Source organism: Hyla sarda, unplaced genomic scaffold (genome assembly GCF_029499605.1).
Source record: "Hyla sarda isolate aHylSar1 unplaced genomic scaffold, aHylSar1.hap1 scaffold_517, whole genome shotgun sequence".
Classification (NCBI taxonomy): domain Eukaryota; kingdom Metazoa; phylum Chordata; class Amphibia; order Anura; family Hylidae; genus Hyla; species Hyla sarda.
The window spans coordinates 111,278-130,198 of record NW_026610528.1 but is presented as its reverse complement, the minus strand read 5'-3'; the positions used below and the strand labels follow the sequence as shown (position 1 = coordinate 130,198).

Here is an 18,921-nt window from a genome sequence, read left to right as displayed (position 1 = left end):
GTCTGTGCACAGAATTTAGCAAGGGCCTCGCACCTTCTGATGCATCAGGTAGGTGCACAATAGCATAGCCTAACCCTCTGTACTTTGGTCTATATTGATGCGGGACATAGACAGCCAGCTGATGACCAATCCATTAGTGCAATGGATGGCTGGAAGCATTTGTCTTTGCCTTTGCAATACCACAGAAGCAATGCATGGTCAATGTACAGCAATGACACACCTGTGTGAACAGCCAGGAGACCCCCCCCCCCCCATGTTATGTTACATAGTTACATAGTTAGTACGGTCGAAAAAAGACATATGTCCATCACGTTCAACCAGGGAATTAAGGGGTAGGGGTGTGGCGCGATATTGGGGAAGGGATGAGATTTTATATTTCTTCATAAGCATTAATCTTATTTTGTCAATTAGGAACATTCAGCACCCACCCGCTATCAAGGCAGCTGCCTATCATGTCATGCCCTACCTGCACAGGTGTGCTGGCTACTCAAATGATCCAATTAAGGAGGCCATTTAGTCAGCAGCAGCAGAAGTCCTGTGCCTGGACGCTCCAACAGGGGCCAGACACAAGCAGAAGCAGAAGCAGAAGCAGCAGAAGCAGCAGCAGCACCACCTTTTGTTTATTGGCTGCAGCAGCAGCAAGGCCCACAGGGCTGGCTAGCTGGCTAGCCAGCAAGCAGGTAGCAATGAAAGTAGGAATCTTTCTTTTTAACCCTGTAAGGGGGTGGTGCACTGTACCCGAAGATACTGCCATATCGGGTCAATGCATAGGGCGACGGAAGCAAGCTTCGAAATCGGCCCCCGTTCTCAAAAATCCATTTAATATATGGTCCCCAGATAGGGGACGTATCAGATATTAAACTGATAAGAACAGATACTACACTTGATCTTAGCCAAAAGGCCGAGAAGCGATAACCGTGAAAGGGGCGGGCCCAACAAGGTCCCCTTCATGGGCACTATCACTGCTTGCTGTCAGGGAGGCTGCCAGACAATTTTCCATGCACACTCTGGGCTGGGGGGCAGTCAACCACCAGTACACACAGCAGAACCTAAACCCATACCATTATTGCTAAGCAGCAAGACAGGGGCCCATTGCACTCCCACGGGGCCTTTTTAAATGCAATCCATAACCCGGATTTGCCAGGAACCCTTCTTACTCCTCCTACTTGCATGTGACACTGGGCTTAGGATCTGCATAGGAAACACACACACAAGCACACACCTACCTTTGTTGCCTGCAGATGCCTCCTTGGCTGTCCCCAAACGGTATCAAACCAACACCCACGGGAAGCTGTAAGCATAGAGGACATGCCTGCACCCCATTGGACTTACCTGTGTGGGTTAAATCCGGGTTATTTGACAACCTATGGCGGTGATGGTTCTGCTCAGGCAGAGCAGTGCTGATGCTCCTCATAAAGCTGTCGCTGCTGTGAAGGTTCTAGGTGACATCACAAATCCCTTTGGTTACATACACAACAAAGCTGGGTTGTTGTTGTTTACACTCTGCAAGGCCTGTGGAAGTGAGTGACATCATAGCACTGTAGTTCTGAGGGTTCAAGATGGATGCAACAATCTCCTGTTGCTTCTATGAAGGCCGTAATAGACGACATCACCAAACAGCTCCATAGTCACATACACAGCAAAGGAGAGATGTTGTTTACACCTAGTGATGTCAGTGGTATTGAGTGACATCACAGCACAGTGCTAAGGCTCCTGGGCCTGGACACAGCAGCGGCTGCAATATCTCAACGGAGAATACGTTTATATCTATGTGTGTGTGTGCGCATATATATATATATATATATATATATATATATATATATATATATATATTCTCCGCCGAAATCACTTTTAAACCCATTTCCACCTTTTTTTCCCTTCTCTTCCTCTTACTTTTTTTTCACGTTTTTTTACGTTTTTCTCCTTTTCGCCTCTTTTCTGGGCGTATTATTCTTCTTTTTCTTCTTTTTTTTCGTCTAATGCATACCCCATCAGTGCAGCAATGCTTATTCAATACCGCCAGCAGATGGAGACACTGGGGGATAATTTTCTAAGGATTTATACTGATTTTTCCTGTCTGAATTTGTCGCACAGAAAGTTGCAGGCCAAATATGTGTGACATTTCTGCGACTTTAGCTTCTAGAGCATTTTTACAACATTATACATAGGTGCTGAATACATAAAAAGCGACTGTTCAGCGACAGACAAGTCGCATCGGCTGAAAGTAGGCCAGAATGTCAGTCCATGTTGGAGCAGGTTTAGATACAGTCTAAAGCATAGATCTCAAAGTCTGTGCACAGAATTTAGCAAGGGCCTCGCACCTTCTGATGCATCAGGTAGGTGCACAATAGCATAGCCTAACCCTCTGTACTTTGGTCTATATTGATGCGGGACATAGACAGCCAGCTGATGACCAATCCATTAGTGCAATGGATGGCTGGAAGCATTTGTCTTTGCCTTTGCAATACCACAGAAGCAATGCATGGTCAATGTACAGCAATGACACACCTGTGTGAACAGCCAGGAGACCCCCCCCCCCCATGTTATGTTACATAGTTACATAGTTAGTACGGTCGAAAAAAGACATATGTCCATCACGTTCAACCAGGGAATTAAGGGGTAGGGGTGTGGCGCGATATTGGGGAAGGGATGAGATTTTATATTTCTTCATAAGCATTAATCTTATTTTGTCAATTAGGAACATTCAGCACCCACCCGCTATCAAGGCAGCTGCCTATCATGTCATGCCCTACCTGCACAGGTGTGCTGGCTACTCAAATGATCCAATTAAGGAGGCCATTTAGTCAGCAGCAGCAGAAGTCCTGTGCCTGGACGCTCCAACAGGGGCCAGACACAAGCAGAAGCAGAAGCAGCAGAAGCAGCAGCAGCACCACCTTTTGTTTATTGGCTGCAGCAGCAGCAAGGCCCACAGGGCTGGCTAGCTGGCTAGCCAGCAAGCAATGAAAGTAGGAATCTTTCTTTTTAACCCTGTAAGGGGGTGGTGCACTGTACCCGAAGATACTGCCATATCGGGTCAATGCATAGGGCGACGGAAGCAAGCTTCGAAATCGGCCCCCGTTCTCAAAAATCCATTTAATATATGGTCCCCAGATAGGGGACGTATCAGATATTAAACTGATAAGAACAGATACTACACTTGATCTTAGCCAAAAGGCCGAGAAGCGATAACCGTGAAAGGGGCGGGCCCAACAAGGTCCCCTTCATGGGCACTATCACTGCTTGCTGTCAGGGAGGCTGCCAGACAATTTTCCATGCACACTCTGGGCTGGGGGGCAGTCAACCACCAGTACACACAGCAGAACCTAAACCCATACCATTATTGCTAAGCAGCAAGACAGGGGCCCATTGCACTCCCACGGGGCCTTTTTAAATGCAATCCATAACCCGGATTTGCCAGGAACCCTTCTTACTCCTCCTACTTGCATGTGACACTGGGCTTAGGATCTGCATAGGAAACACACACACAAGCACACACCTACCTTTGTTGCCTGCAGATGCCTCCTTGGCTGTCCCCAAACGGTATCAAACCAACACCCACGGGAAGCTGTAAGCATAGAGGACATGCCTGCACCCCATTGGACTTACCTGTGTGGGTTAAATCCGGGTTATTTGACAACCTATGGCGGTGATGGTTCTGCTCAGGCAGAGCAGTGCTGATGCTCCTCATAAAGCTGTCGCTGCTGTGAAGGTTCTAGGTGACATCACAAATCCCTTTGGTTACATACACAACAAAGCTGGGTTGTTGTTGTTTACACTCTGCAAGGCCTGTGGAAGTGAGTGACATCATAGCACTGTAGTTCTGAGGGTTCAAGATGGATGCAACAATCTCCTGTTGCTTCTATGAAGGCCGTAATAGACGACATCACCAAACAGCTCCATAGTCACATACACAGCAAAGGAGAGATGTTGTTTACACCTAGTGATGTCAGTGGTATTGAGTGACATCACAGCACAGTGCTAAGGCTCCTGGGCCTGGACACAGCAGCGGCTGCAATATCTCAACGGAGAATACGTTTATATCTATGTGTGTGTGTGCGCATATATATATATATATATATATATATATATATATATATATATATATTTCTCCGCCGAAATCACTTTTAAACCCATTTCCACCTTTTTTTCCCTTCTCTTCCTCTTACTTTTTTTTCACGTTTTTTTACGTTTTTCTCCTTTTCGCCTCTTTTCTGGGCGTATTATTCTTCTTTTTCTTCTTTTTTTTCGTCTAATGCATACCCCATCAGTGCAGCAATGCTTATTCAATACCGCCAGCAGATGGAGACACTGGGGGATAATTTTCTAAGGATTTATACTGATTTTTCCTGTCTGAATTTGTCGCACAGAAAGTTGCAGGCCAAATATGTGTGACATTTCTGCGACTTTAGCTTCTAGAGCATTTTTACAACATTATACATAGGTGCTGAATACATAAAAAGCGACTGTTCAGCGACAGACAAGTCGCATCGGCTGAAAGTAGGCCAGAATGTCAGTCCATGTTGGAGCAGGTTTAGATACAGTCTAAAGCATAGATCTCAAAGTCTGTGCACAGAATTTAGCAAGGGCCTCGCACCTTCTGATGCATCAGGTAGGTGCACAATAGCATAGCCTAACCCTCTGTACTTTGGTCTATATTGATGCGGGACATAGACAGCCAGCTGATGACCAATCCATTAGTGCAATGGATGGCTGGAAGCATTTGTCTTTGCCTTTGCAATACCACAGAAGCAATGCATGGTCAATGTACAGCAATGACACACCTGTGTGAACAGCCAGGAGACCCCCCCCCCCCCCATGTTATGTTACATAGTTACATAGTTAGTACGGTCGAAAAAAGACATATGTCCATCACGTTCAACCAGGGAATTAAGGGGTAGGGGTGTGGCGCGATATTGGGGAAGGGATGAGATTTTATATTTCTTCATAAGCATTAATCTTATTTTGTCAATTAGGAACATTCAGCACCCACCCGCTATCAAGGCAGCTGCCTATCATGTCATGCCCTACCTGCACAGGTGTGCTGGCTACTCAAATGATCCAATTAAGGAGGCCATTTAGTCAGCAGCAGCAGAAGTCCTGTGCCTGGACGCTCCAACAGGGGCCAGACACAAGCAGAAGCAGAAGCAGCAGAAGCAGCAGCAGCAGCACCTTTTGTTTATTGGCTGCAGCAGCAGCAAGGCCCACAGGGCTGGCTAGCTGGCTAGCCAGCAAGCAGGTAGCAATGAAAGTAGGAATCTTTCTTTTTAACCCTGTAAGGGGGTGGTGCACTGTACCCGAAGATACTGCCATATCGGGTCAATGCATAGGGCGACGGAAGCAAGCTTCGAAATCGGCCCCCGTTCTCAAAAATCCATTTAATATATGGTCCCCAGATAGGGGACGTATCAGATATTAAACTGATAAGAACAGATACTACACTTGATCTTAGCCAAAAGGCCGAGAAGCGATAACCGTGAAAGGGGCGGGCCCAACAAGGTCCCCTTCATGGGCACTATCACTGCTTGCTGTCAGGGAGGCTGCCAGACAATTTTCCATGCACACTCTGGGCTGGGGGGCAGTCAACCACCAGTACACACAGCAGAACCTAAACCCATACCATTATTGCTAAGCAGCAAGACAGGGGCCCATTGCACTCCCACGGGGCCTTTTTAAATGCAATCCATAACCCGGATTTGCCAGGAACCCTTCTTACTCCTCCTACTTGCATGTGACACTGGGCTTAGGATCTGCATAGGAAACACACACACAAGCACACACCTACCTTTGTTGCCTGCAGATGCCTCCTTGGCTGTCCCCAAACGGTATCAAACCAACACCCACGGGAAGCTGTAAGCATAGAGGACATGCCTGCACCCCATTGGACTTACCTGTGTGGGTTAAATCCGGGTTATTTGACAACCTATGGCGGTGATGGTTCTGCTCAGGCAGAGCAGTGCTGATGCTCCTCATAAAGCTGTCGCTGCTGTAAAGGTTCTAGGTGACATCACAAATCCCTTTGGTTACATACACAACAAAGCTGGGTTGTTGTTGTTTACACTCTGCAAGGCCTGTGGAAGTGAGTGACATCATAGCACTGTAGTTCTGAGGGTTCAAGATGGATGCAACAATCTCCTGTTGCTTCTATGAAGGCCGTAATAGACGACATCACCAAACAGCTCCATAGTCACATACACAGCAAAGGAGAGATGTTGTTTACACCTAGTGATGTCAGTGGTATTGAGTGACATCACAGCACAGTGCTAAGGCTCCTGGGCCTGGACACAGCAGCGGCTGCAATATCTCAACGGAGAATACGTTTATATCTATGTGTGTGTGTGCGCATATATATATATAGATATATATATATATATATATATATATATATATATATATATATATATATATATTTTTCCGCCGAAATCACTTTTAAACCCATTTCCACCTTTTTTTCCCTTCTCTTCCTCTTACTTTTTTTTCACGTTTTTTTACGTTTTTCTCCTTTTCGCCTCTTTTCTGGGCGTATTATTCTTCTTTTTCTTCTTTTTTTTCGTCTAATGCATACCCCATCAGTGCAGCAATGCTTATTCAATACCGCCAGCAGATGGAGACACTGGGGGATAATTTTCTAAGGATTTATACTGATTTTTCCTGTCTGAATTTGTCGCACAGAAAGTTGCAGGCCAAATATGTGTGACATTTCTGCGACTTTAGCTTCTAGAGCATTTTTACAACATTATACATAGGTGCTGAATACATAAAAAGCGACTGTTCAGCGACAGACAAGTCGCATCGGCTGAAAGTAGGCCAGAATGTCAGTCCATGTTGGAGCAGGTTTAGATACAGTCTAAAGCATAGATCTCAAAGTCTGTGCACAGAATTTAGCAAGGGCCTCGCACCTTCTGATGCATCAGGTAGGTGCACAATAGCATAGCCTAACCCTCTGTACTTTGGTCTATATTGATGCGGGACATAGACAGCCAGCTGATGACCAATCCATTAGTGCAATGGATGGCTGGAAGCATTTGTCTTTGCCTTTGCAATACCACAGAAGCAATGCATGGTCAATGTACAGCAATGACACACCTGTGTGAACAGCCAGGAGACCCCCCCCCCCCCCATGTTATGTTACATAGTTACATAGTTAGTACGGTCGAAAAAAGACATATGTCCATCACGTTCAACCAGGGAATTAAGGGGTAGGGGTGTGGCGCGATATTGGGGAAGGGATGAGATTTTATATTTCTTCATAAGCATTAATCTTATTTTGTCAATTAGGAACATTCAGCACCCACCCGCTATCAAGGCAGCTGCCTATCATGTCATGCCCTACCTGCACAGGTGTGCTGGCTACTCAAATGATCCAATTAAGGAGGCCATTTAGTCAGCAGCAGCAGAAGTCCTGTGCCTGGACGCTCCAACAGGGGCCAGACACAAGCAGAAGCAGAAGCAGCAGAAGCAGCAGCAGCACCACCTTTTGTTTATTGGCTGCAGCAGCAGCAAGGCCCACAGGGCTGGCTAGCTGGCTATAGCCAGCAAGCAGGTAGCAATGAAAGTAGGAATCTTTCTTTTTAACCCTGTAAGGGGGTGGTGCACTGTACCCGAAGATACTGCCATATCGGGTCAATGCATAGGGCGACGGAAGCAAGCTTCGAAATCGGCCCCCGTTCTCAAAAATCCATTTAATATATGGTCCCCAGATAGGGGACGTATCAGATATTAAACTGATAAGAACAGATACTACACTTGATCTTAGCCAAAAGGCCGAGAAGCGATAACCGTGAAAGGGGCGGGCCCAACAAGGTCCCCTTCATGGGCACTATCACTGCTTGCTGTCAGGGAGGCTGCCAGACAATTTTCCATGCACACTCTGGGCTGGGGGGCAGTCAACCACCAGTACACACAGCAGAACCTAAACCCATACCATTATTGCTAAGCAGCAAGACAGGGGCCCATTGCACTCCCACGGGGCCTTTTTAAATGCAATCCATAACCCGGATTTGCCAGGAACCCTTCTTACTCCTCCTACTTGCATGTGACACTGGGCTTAGGATCTGCATAGGAAACACACACACAAGCACACACCTACCTTTGTTGCCTGCAGATGCCTCCTTGGCTGTCCCCAAACGGTATCAAACCAACACCCACGGGAAGCTGTAAGCATAGAGGACATGCCTGCACCCCATTGGACTTACCTGTGTGGGTTAAATCCGGGTTATTTGACAACCTATGGCGGTGATGGTTCTGCTCAGGCAGAGCAGTGCTGATGCTCCTCATAAAGCTGTCGCTGCTGTGAAGGTTCTAGGTGACATCACAAATCCCTTTGGTTACATACACAACAAAGCTGGGTTGTTGTTGTTTACACTCTGCAAGGCCTGTGGAAGTGAGTGACATCATAGCACTGTAGTTCTGAGGGTTCAAGATGGATGCAACAATCTCCTGTTGCTTCTATGAAGGCCGTAATAGACGACATCACCAAACAGCTCCATAGTCACATACACAGCAAAGGAGAGATGTTGTTTACACCTAGTGATGTCAGTGGTATTGAGTGACATCACAGCACAGTGCTAAGGCTCCTGGGCCTGGACACAGCAGCGGCTGCAATATCTCAACGGAGAATACGTTTATATCTATGTGTGTGTGTGCGCATATATATATATATATATATATATATATATATATATATATATATATATTTCTCCGCCGAAATCACTTTTAAACCCATTTCCACCTTTTTTTCCCTTCTCTTCCTCTTACTTTTTTTTCACGTTTTTTTACGTTTTTCTCCTTTTCGCCTCTTTTCTGGGCGTATTATTCTTCTTTTTCTTCTTTTTTTTCGTCTAATGCATACCCCATCAGTGCAGCAATGCTTATTCAATACCGCCAGCAGATGGAGACACTGGGGGATAATTTTCTAAGGATTTATACTGATTTTTCCTGTCTGAATTTGTCGCACAGAAAGTTGCAGGCCAAATATGTGTGACATTTCTGCGACTTTAGCTTCTAGAGCATTTTTACAACATTATACATAGGTGCTGAATACATAAAAAGCGACTGTTCAGCGACAGACAAGTCGCATCGGCTGAAAGTAGGCCAGAATGTCAGTCCATGTTGGAGCAGGTTTAGATACAGTCTAAAGCATAGATCTCAAAGTCTGTGCACAGAATTTAGCAAGGGCCTCGCACCTTCTGATGCATCAGGTAGGTGCACAATAGCATAGCCTAACCCTCTGTACTTTGGTCTATATTGATGCGGGACATAGACAGCCAGCTGATGACCAATCCATTAGTGCAATGGATGGCTGGAAGCATTTGTCTTTGCCTTTGCAATACCACAGAAGCAATGCATGGTCAATGTACAGCAATGACACACCTGTGTGAACAGCCAGGAGACCCCCCCCCCCCCATGTTATGTTACATAGTTACATAGTTAGTACGGTCGAAAAAAGACATATGTCCATCACGTTCAACCAGGGAATTAAGGGGTAGGGGTGTGGCGCGATATTGGGGAAGGGATGAGATTTTATATTTCTTCATAAGCATTAATCTTATTTTGTCAATTAGGAACATTCAGCACCCACCCGCTATCAAGGCAGCTGCCTATCATGTCATGCCCTACCTGCACAGGTGTGCTGGCTACTCAAATGATCCAATTAAGGAGGCCATTTAGTCAGCAGCAGCAGAAGTCCTGTGCCTGGACGCTCCAACAGGGGCCAGACACAAGCAGAAGCAGAAGCAGCAGAAGCAGCAGCAGCACCACCTTTTGTTTATTGGCTGCAGCAGCAGCAAGGCCCACAGGGCTGGCTAGCTGGCTAGCCAGCAAGCAGGTAGCAATGAAAGTAGGAATCTTTCTTTTTAACCCTGTAAGGGGGTGGTGCACTGTACCCGAAGATACTGCCATATCGGGTCAATGCATAGGGCGACGGAAGCAAGCTTCGAAATCGGCCCCCGTTCTCAAAAATCCATTTAATATATGGTCCCCAGATAGGGGACGTATCAGATATTAAACTGATAAGAACAGATACTACACTTGATCTTAGCCAAAAGGCCGAGAAGCGATAACCGTGAAAGGGGCGGGCCCAACAAGGTCCCCTTCATGGGCACTATCACTGCTTGCTGTCAGGGAGGCTGCCAGACAATTTTCCATGCACACTCTGGGCTGGGGGGCAGTCAACCACCAGTACACACAGCAGAACCTAAACCCATACCATTATTGCTAAGCAGCAAGACAGGGGCCCATTGCACTCCCACGGGGCCTTTTTAAATGCAATCCATAACCCGGATTTGCCAGGAACCCTTCTTACTCCTCCTACTTGCATGTGACACTGGGCTTAGGATCTGCATAGGAAACACACACACAAGCACACACCTACCTTTGTTGCCTGCAGATGCCTCCTTGGCTGTCCCCAAACGGTATCAAACCAACACCCACGGGAAGCTGTAAGCATAGAGGACATGCCTGCACCCCATTGGACTTACCTGTGTGGGTTAAATCCGGGTTATTTGACAACCTATGGCGGTGATGGTTCTGCTCAGGCAGAGCAGTGCTGATGCTCCTCATAAAGCTGTCGCTGCTGTGAAGGTTCTAGGTGACATCACAAATCCCTTTGGTTACATACACAACAAAGCTGGGTTGTTGTTGTTTACACTCTGCAAGGCCTGTGGAAGTGAGTGACATCATAGCACTGTAGTTCTGAGGGTTCAAGATGGATGCAACAATCTCCTGTTGCTTCTATGAAGGCCGTAATAGACGACATCACCAAACAGCTCCATAGTCACATACACAGCAAAGGAGAGATGTTGTTTACACCTAGTGATGTCAGTGGTATTGAGTGACATCACAGCACAGTGCTAAGGCTCCTGGGCCTGGACACAGCAGCGGCTGCAATATCTCAACGGAGAATACATTTATATCTATGTGTGTGTGTGCGCATATATATATATATATATATATATATATATATATATTTCTCCGCCGAAATCACTTTTAAACCCATTTCCACCTTTTTTTCCCTTCTCTTCCTCTTACTTTTTTTTCACGTTTTTTTACGTTTTTCTCCTTTTCGCCTCTTTTCTGGGCGTATTATTCTTCTTTTTCTTCTTTTTTTTCGTCTAATGCATACCCCATCAGTGCAGCAATGCTTATTCAATACCGCCAGCAGATGGAGACACTGGGGGATAATTTTCTAAGGATTTATACTGATTTTTCCTGTCTGAATTTGTCGCACAGAAAGTTGCAGGCCAAATATGTGTGACATTTCTGCGACTTTAGCTTCTAGAGCATTTTTACAACATTATACATAGGTGCTGAATACATAAAAAGCGACTGTTCAGCGACAGACAAGTCGCATCGGCTGAAAGTAGGCCAGAATGTCAGTCCATGTTGGAGCAGGTTTAGATACAGTCTAAAGCATAGATCTCAAAGTCTGTGCACAGAATTTAGCAAGGGCCTCGCACCTTCTGATGCATCAGGTAGGTGCACAATAGCATAGCCTAACCCTCTGTACTTTGGTCTATATTGATGCGGGACATAGACAGCCAGCTGATGACCAATCCATTAGTGCAATGGATGGCTGGAAGCATTTGTCTTTGCCTTTGCAATACCACAGAAGCAATGCATGGTCAATGTACAGCAATGACACACCTGTGTGAACAGCCAGGAGACCCCCCCCCCCCCCCCCCATGTTATGTTACATAGTTACATAGTTAGTACGGTCGAAAAAAGACATATGTCCATCACGTTCAACCAGGGAATTAAGGGGTAGGGGTGTGGCGCGATATTGGGGAAGGGATGAGATTTTATATTTCTTCATAAGCATTAATCTTATTTTGTCAATTAGGAACATTCAGCACCCACCCGCTATCAAGGCAGCTGCCTATCATGTCATGCCCTACCTGCACAGGTGTGCTGGCTACTCAAATGATCCAATTAAGGAGGCCATTTAGTCAGCAGCAGCAGAAGTCCTGTGCCTGGACGCTCCAACAGGGGCCAGACACAAGCAGAAGCAGAAGCAGCAGCAGCACCACCTTTTGTTTATTGGCTGCAGCAGCAGCAAGGCCCACAGGGCTGGCTAGCTGGCTAGCCAGCAAGCAGGTAGCAATGAAAGTAGGAATCTTTCTTTTTAACCCTGTAAGGGGGTGGTGCACTGTACCCGAAGATACTGCCATATCGGGTCAATGCATAGGGCGACGGAAGCAAGCTTCGAAATCGGCCCCCGTTCTCAAAAATCCATTTAATATATGGTCCCCAGATAGGGGACGTATCAGATATTAAACTGATAAGAACAGATACTACACTTGATCTTAGCCAAAAGGCCGAGAAGCGATAACCGTGAAAGGGGCGGGCCCAACAAGGTCCCCTTCATGGGCACTATCACTGCTTGCTGTCAGGGAGGCTGCCAGACAATTTTCCATGCACACTCTGGGCTGGGGGGCAGTCAACCACCAGTACACACAGCAGAACCTAAACCCATACCATTATTGCTAAGCAGCAAGACAGGGGCCCATTGCACTCCCACGGGGCCTTTTTAAATGCAATCCATAACCCGGATTTGCCAGGAACCCTTCTTACTCCTCCTACTTGCATGTGACACTGGGCTTAGGATCTGCATAGGAAACACACACACAAGCACACACCTACCTTTGTTGCCTGCAGATGCCTCCTTGGCTGTCCCCAAACGGTATCAAACCAACACCCACGGGAAGCTGTAAGCATAGAGGACATGCCTGCACCCCATTGGACTTACCTGTGTGGGTTAAATCCGGGTTATTTGACAACCTATGGCGGTGATGGTTCTGCTCAGGCAGAGCAGTGCTGATGCTCCTCATAAAGCTGTCGCTGCTGTGAAGGTTCTAGGTGACATCACAAATCCCTTTGGTTACATACACAACAAAGCTGGGTTGTTGTTGTTTACACTCTGCAAGGCCTGTGGAAGTGAGTGACATCATAGCACTGTAGTTCTGAGGGTTCAAGATGGATGCAACAATCTCCTGTTGCTTCTATGAAGGCCGTAATAGACGACATCACCAAACAGCTCCATAGTCACATACACAGCAAAGGAGAGATGTTGTTTACACCTAGTGATGTCAGTGGTATTGAGTGACATCACAGCACAGTGCTAAGGCTCCTGGGCCTGGACACAGCAGCGGCTGCAATATCTCAACGGAGAATACGTTTATATCTATGTGTGTGTGTGCGCATATATATATATATATATATATATATATATATATATATATATTTCTCCGCCGAAATCACTTTTAAACCCATTTCCACCTTTTTTTCCCTTCTCTTCCTCTTACTTTTTTTTCACGTTTTTTTACGTTTTTCTCCTTTTCGCCTCTTTTCTGGGCGTATTATTCTTCTTTTTCTTCTTTTTTTTCGTCTAATGCATACCCCATCAGTGCAGCAATGCTTATTCAATACCGCCAGCAGATGGAGACACTGGGGGATAATTTTCTAAGGATTTATACTGATTTTTCCTGTCTGAATTTGTCGCACAGAAAGTTGCAGGCCAAATATGTGTGACATTTCTGCGACTTTAGCTTCTAGAGCATTTTTACAACATTATACATAGGTGCTGAATACATAAAAAGCGACTGTTCAGCGACAGACAAGTCGCATCGGCTGAAAGTAGGCCAGAATGTCAGTCCATGTTGGAGCAGGTTTAGATACAGTCTAAAGCATAGATCTTAAAGTCTGTGCACAGAATTTAGCAAGGGCCTCGCACCTTCTGATGCATCAGGTAGGTGCACAATAGCATAGCCTAACCCTCTGTACTTTGGTCTATATTGATGCGGGACATAGACAGCCAGCTGATGACCAATCCATTAGTGCAATGGATGGCTGGAAGCATTTGTCTTTGCCTTTGCAATACCACAGAAGCAATGCATGGTCAATGTACAGCAATGACACACCTGTGTGAACAGCCAGGAGACCCCCCCCCCCCCCCATGTTATGTTACATAGTTACATAGTTAGTACGGTCGAAAAAAGACATATGTCCATCACGTTCAACCAGGGAATTAAGGGGTAGGGGTGTGGCGCGATATTGGGGAAGGGATGAGATTTTATATTTCTTCATAAGCATTAATCTTATTTTGTCAATTAGGAACATTCAGCACCCACCCGCTATCAAGGCAGCTGCCTATCATGTCATGCCCTACCTGCACAGGTGTGCTGGCTACTCAAATGATCCAATTAAGGAGGCCATTTAGTCAGCAGCAGCAGAAGTCCTGTGCCTGGACGCTCCAACAGGGGCCAGACACAAGCAGAAGCAGAAGCAGCAGAAGCAGCAGCAGCACCACCTTTTGTTTATTGGCTGCAGCAGCAGCAAGGCCCACAGGGCTGGCTAGCTGGCTAGCCAGCAAGCAGGTAGCAATGAAAGTAGGAATCTTTCTTTTTAACCCTGTAAGGGGGTGGTGCACTGTACCCGAAGATACTGCCATATCGGGTCAATGCATAGGGCGACGGAAGCAAGCTTCGAAATCGGCCCCCGTTCTCAAAAATCCATTTAATATATGGTCCCCAGATAGGGGACGTATCAGATATTAAACTGATAAGAACAGATACTACACTTGATCTTAGCCAAAAGGCCGAGAAGCGATAACCGTGAAAGGGGCGGGCCCAACAAGGTCCCCTTCATGGGCACTATCACTGCTTGCTGTCAGGGAGGCTGCCAGACAATTTTCCATGCACACTCTGGGCTGGGGGGCAGTCAACCACCAGTACACACAGCAGAACCTAAACCCATACCATTATTGCTAAGCAGCAAGACAGGGGCCCATTGCACTCCCACGGGGCCTTTTTAAATGCAATCCATAACCCGGATTTGCCAGGAACCCTTCTTACTCCTCCTACTTGCATGTGACACTGGGCTTAGGATCTGCATAGGAAACACACACACAAGCACACACCTACCTTTGTTGCCTGCAGATGCCTCCTTGGCTGTCCCCAAACGGTATCAAACCAACACCCACGGGAAGCTGTAAGCATAGAGGACATGCCTGCACCCCATTGGACTTACCTGTGTGGGTTAAATCCGGGTTATTTGACAACCTATGGCGGTGATGGTTCTGCTCAGGCAGAGCAGTGCTGATGCTCCTCATAAAGCTGTCGCTGCTGTGAAGGTTCTAGGTGACATCACAAATCCCTTTGGTTACATACACAACAAAGCTGGGTTGTTGTTGTTTACACTCTGCAAGGCCTGTGGAAGTGAGTGACATCATAGCACTGTAGTTCTGAGGGTTCAAGATGGATGCAACAATCTCCTGTTGCTTCTATGAAGGCCGTAATAGACGACATCACCAAACAGCTCCATAGTCACATACACAGCAAAGGAGAGATGTTGTTTACACCTAGTGATGTCAGTGGTATTGAGTGACATCACAGCACAGTGCTAAGGCTCCTGGGCCTGGACACAGCAGCGGCTGCAATATCTCAACGGAGAATACGTTTATATCTATGTGTGTGTGTGCGCATATATATATATATATATATATATATATATATATTTCTCCGCCGAAATCACTTTTAAACCCATTTCCACCTTTTTTTCCCTTCTCTTCCTCTTACTTTTTTTTCACGTTTTTTTACGTTTTTCTCCTTTTCGCCTCTTTTCTGGGCGTATTATTCTTCTTTTTCTTCTTTTTTTTCGTCTAATGCATACCCCATCAGTGCAGCAATGCTTATTCAATACCGCCAGCAGATGGAGACACTGGGGGATAATTTTCTAAGGATTTATACTGATTTTTCCTGTCTGAATTTGTCGCACAGAAAGTTGCAGGCCAAATATGTGTGACATTTCTGCGACTTTAGCTTCTAGAGCATTTTTACAACATTATACATAGGTGCTGAATACATAAAAAGCGACTGTTCAGCGACAGACAAGTCGCATCGGCTGAAAGTAGGCCAGAATGTCAGTCCATGTTGGAGCAGGTTTAGATACAGTCTAAAGCATAGATCTTAAAGTCTGTGCACAGAATTTAGCAAGGGCCTCGCACCTTCTGATGCATCAGGTAGGTGCACAATAGCATAGCCTAACCCTCTGTACTTTGGTCTATATTGATGCGGGACATAGACAGCCAGCTGATGACCAATCCATTAGTGCAATGGATGGCTGGAAGCATTTGTCTTTGCCTTTGCAATACCACAGAAGCAATGCATGGTCAATGTACAGCAATGACACACCTGTGTGAACAGCCAGGAGACCCCCCCCCCCCCATGTTATGTTACATAGTTACATAGTTAGTACGGTCGAAAAAAGACATATGTCCATCACGTTCAACCAGGGAATTAAGGGGTAGGGGTGTGGCGCGATATTGGGGAAGGGATGAGATTTTATATTTCTTCATAAGCATTAATCTTATTTTGTCAATTAGGAACATTCAGCACCCACCCGCTATCAAGGCAGCTGCCTATCATGTCATGCCCTACCTGCACAGGTGTGCTGGCTACTCAAATGATCCAATTAAGGAGGCCATTTAGTCAGCAGCAGCAGAAGTCCTGTGCCTGGACGCTCCAACAGGGGCCAGACACAAGCAGAAGCAGAAGCAGCAGAAGCAGCAGCAGCACCACCTTTTGTTTATTGGCTGCAGCAGCAGCAAGGCCCACAGGGCTGGCTAGCTGGCTAGCCAGCAAGCAGGTAGCAATGAAAGTAGGAATCTTTCTTTTTAACCCTGTAAGGGGGTGGTGCACTGTACCCGAAGATACTGCCATATCGGGTCAATGCATAGGGCGACGGAAGCAAGCTTCGAAATCGGCCCCCGTTCTCAAAAATCCATTTAATATATGGTCCCCAGATAGGGGACGTATCAGATATTAAACTGATAAGAACAGATACTACACTTGATCTTAGCCAAAAGGCCGAGAAGCGATAACCGTGAAAGGGGCGGGCCCAACAAGGTCCCCTTCATGGGCACTATCACTGCTTGCTGTCAGGGAGGCTGCCAGACAATTTTCCATGCACACTCTGGGCTGGGGGGCAGTCAACCACCAGTACACACAGCAGAACCTAAACCCATACCATTATTGCTAAGCAGCAAGACAGGGGCCCATTGCACTCCCACGGGGCCTTTTTAAATGCAATCCATAACCCGGATTTGCCAGGAACCCTTCTTACTCCTCCTACTTGCATGTGACACTGGGCTTAGGATCTGCATAGGAAACACACACACAAGCACACACCTACCTTTGTTGCCTGCAGATGCCTCCTTGGCTGTCCCCAAACGGTATCAAACCAACACCCACGGGAAGCTGTAAGCATAGAGGACATGCCTGCACCCCATTGGACTTACCTGTGTGGGTTAAATCCGGGTTATTTGACAACCTATGGCGGTGATGGTTCTGCTCAGGCAGAGCAGTGCTGATGCTCCTCATAAAGCTGTCGCTGCTGTGAAGGTTCTAGGTGACATCACAAATCCCTTTGGTTACATACACAACAAAGCTGGGTTGTTGTTGTTTACACTCTGCAAGGCCTGTGGAAGTGAGTGACATCATAGCACTGTAGTTCTGAGGGTTCAAGATGGATGCAACAATCTCCTGTTGCTTCTATGAAGGCCGTAATAGACGACATCACCAAACAGCTCCATAGTCACATACACAGCAAAGGAGAGATGTTGTTTACACCTAGTGATGTCAGTGGTATTGAGTGACATCACAGCACAGTGCTAAGGCTCCTGGGCCTGGACACAGCAGCGGCTGCAATATCTCAACGGAGAATACGTTTATATCTATGTGTGTGTGTGCGCATATATATATATATATATATATATATATATATATATATATATATTTCTCCGCCGAAATCACTTTTAAACCCATTTCCACCTTTTTTTCCCTTCTCTTCCTCTTACTTTTTTTTCACGTTTTTTTACGTTTTTCTCCTTTTCGCCTCTTTTCTGGGCGTATTATTCTTCTTTTTCTTCTTTTTTTTCGTCTAATGCATACCCCATCAGTGCAGCAATGCTTATTCAATACCGCCAGCAGATGGAGACACTGGGGGATAATTTTCTAAGGATTTATACTGATTTTTCCTGTCTGAATTTGTCGCACAGAAAGTTGCAGGCCAAATATGTGTGACATTTCTGCGACTTTAGCTTCTAGAGCATTTTTACAACATTATACATAGGTGCTGAATACATAAAAAGCGACTGTTCAGCGACAGACAAGTCGCATCGGCTGAAAGTAGGCCAGAATGTCAGTCCATGTTGGAGCAGGTTTAGATACAGTCTAAAGCATAGATCTCAAAGTCTGTGCACAGAATTTAGCAAGGGCCTCGCACCTTCTGATGCATCAGGTAGGTGCACAATAGCATAGCCTAACCCTCTGTACTTTGGTCTATATTGATGCGGGACATAGACAGCCAGCTGATGACCAATCCATTAGTGCAATGGATGGCTGGAAGCATTTGTCTTTGCCTTTGCAATACCACAGAAGCAATGCATGGTCAATGTACAGCAATGACACACCTGTGTGAACAGCCAGGAGACCCCCCCCCCCCCCATGTTATGTTACATAGTTACATAGTTAGTACGGTCGAAAAAAGACATATGTCCATCACGTTCAACCAGGGAATTAAGGGGTAGGGGTGTGGCGCGATATTGGGGAAGGGATGAGATTTTATATTTCTTCATAAGCATTAATCTTATTTTGTCAATTAGGAACATTCAGCACCCACCCGCTATCAAGGCAGCTGCCTATCATGTCATGCCCTACCTGCACAGGTGTGCTGGCTACTCAAATGATCCAATTAAGGAGGCCATTTAGTCAGCAGCAGCAGAAGTCCTGTGCCTGGACGCTCCAACAGGGGCCAGACACAAGCAGAAGCAGAAGCAGCAGAAGCAGCAGCAGCACCACCTTTTGTTTATTGGCTGCAGCAGCAGCAAGGCCCACAGGGCTGGCTAGCTGGCTAGCCAGCAAGCAGGTA

At 46.2% G+C, this 18,921-nt stretch overlaps 8 non-coding genes across 8 annotated transcripts; all 8 read right to left on the bottom strand.

Annotated features, from left to right (window-relative positions):
- Window positions 1–722: 722 nt before the first annotated feature.
- On the bottom strand, window positions 723–913 carry LOC130338356 (U2 spliceosomal RNA). The gene has a single exon (XR_008879070.1). It is a non-coding gene; the product is annotated as a U2 spliceosomal RNA (small nuclear RNA).
- A 2,083-nt stretch (window positions 914–2,996) lies between these two features.
- On the bottom strand, window positions 2,997–3,187 carry LOC130338355 (U2 spliceosomal RNA). Its single transcript, XR_008879069.1, has one exon. It is a non-coding gene; the product is annotated as a U2 spliceosomal RNA (small nuclear RNA).
- A 2,091-nt stretch (window positions 3,188–5,278) lies between these two features.
- Window positions 5,279–5,469, bottom strand: LOC130338354 (U2 spliceosomal RNA). The gene has a single exon (XR_008879068.1). It is a non-coding gene; the product is annotated as a U2 spliceosomal RNA (small nuclear RNA).
- Window positions 5,470–7,582: 2,113 nt separating this feature from the next.
- Window positions 7,583–7,773, bottom strand: LOC130338353 (U2 spliceosomal RNA). The gene has a single exon (XR_008879067.1). It is a non-coding gene; the product is annotated as a U2 spliceosomal RNA (small nuclear RNA).
- A 2,092-nt stretch (window positions 7,774–9,865) lies between these two features.
- Window positions 9,866–10,056, bottom strand: LOC130338352 (U2 spliceosomal RNA). Its single transcript, XR_008879066.1, has one exon. It is a non-coding gene; the product is annotated as a U2 spliceosomal RNA (small nuclear RNA).
- Window positions 10,057–12,132: 2,076 nt separating this feature from the next.
- On the bottom strand, window positions 12,133–12,323 carry LOC130338351 (U2 spliceosomal RNA). The gene has a single exon (XR_008879065.1). It is a non-coding gene; the product is annotated as a U2 spliceosomal RNA (small nuclear RNA).
- A 2,088-nt stretch (window positions 12,324–14,411) lies between these two features.
- LOC130338349 (U2 spliceosomal RNA) lies at window positions 14,412–14,602 on the bottom strand. Its single transcript, XR_008879064.1, has one exon. It is a non-coding gene; the product is annotated as a U2 spliceosomal RNA (small nuclear RNA).
- Window positions 14,603–16,680: 2,078 nt separating this feature from the next.
- Window positions 16,681–16,871, bottom strand: LOC130338348 (U2 spliceosomal RNA). Its single transcript, XR_008879063.1, has one exon. It is a non-coding gene; the product is annotated as a U2 spliceosomal RNA (small nuclear RNA).
- Window positions 16,872–18,921: the final 2,050 nt, after the last annotated feature.